The sequence below is a fragment of the Corapipo altera genome, unplaced genomic scaffold (assembly GCF_003945725.1).
Source record: "Corapipo altera isolate COAL_440 unplaced genomic scaffold, ASM394572v1 54, whole genome shotgun sequence".
Classification (NCBI taxonomy): Eukaryota; Metazoa; Chordata; class Aves; order Passeriformes; family Pipridae; genus Corapipo; species Corapipo altera.
In genome coordinates this window covers 8831026-8831420 of record NW_020884902.1, presented here as the reverse complement: position 1 = coordinate 8831420, position 395 = coordinate 8831026, and positions in this window count along the sequence as shown.

The window sequence follows — 395 nt, the reverse complement described above, 5'->3', positions numbered from 1 at the left end:
GAATCCCTGTCCTCCCTGTGCCTCAGCAGAGCTTCCAGGAGGGTCTGTTCCATGACCTTCCCAGGCACAGAGGCTGACGGGGCGGTAGCTCCCAGGCTCCTCCTTTCCACCCTTTTTAAAGACGGGAACAACGTTTCCCTTTTCCCAGTCACCTGGGACTTCACCTGCCACGGCTTTTCCAATAACCTGGAGCGTGGCTTGGCAGCTCCGTCCGCCAGTTCCCTCAGGACTCTGGGACGCATCTCACACAGGATGGGGTGGCGCGGGATGTCCCCACGGTCCGGCACGACATGGCGCACTATGTCGCGATACGGCGCGACGTGTCACCCTGCCTGCCGCTCCGGGCGACGGGGCGTGTCCCGGGGCGTGTCCCGGGGCGTGTCCCGGGGCGTGTC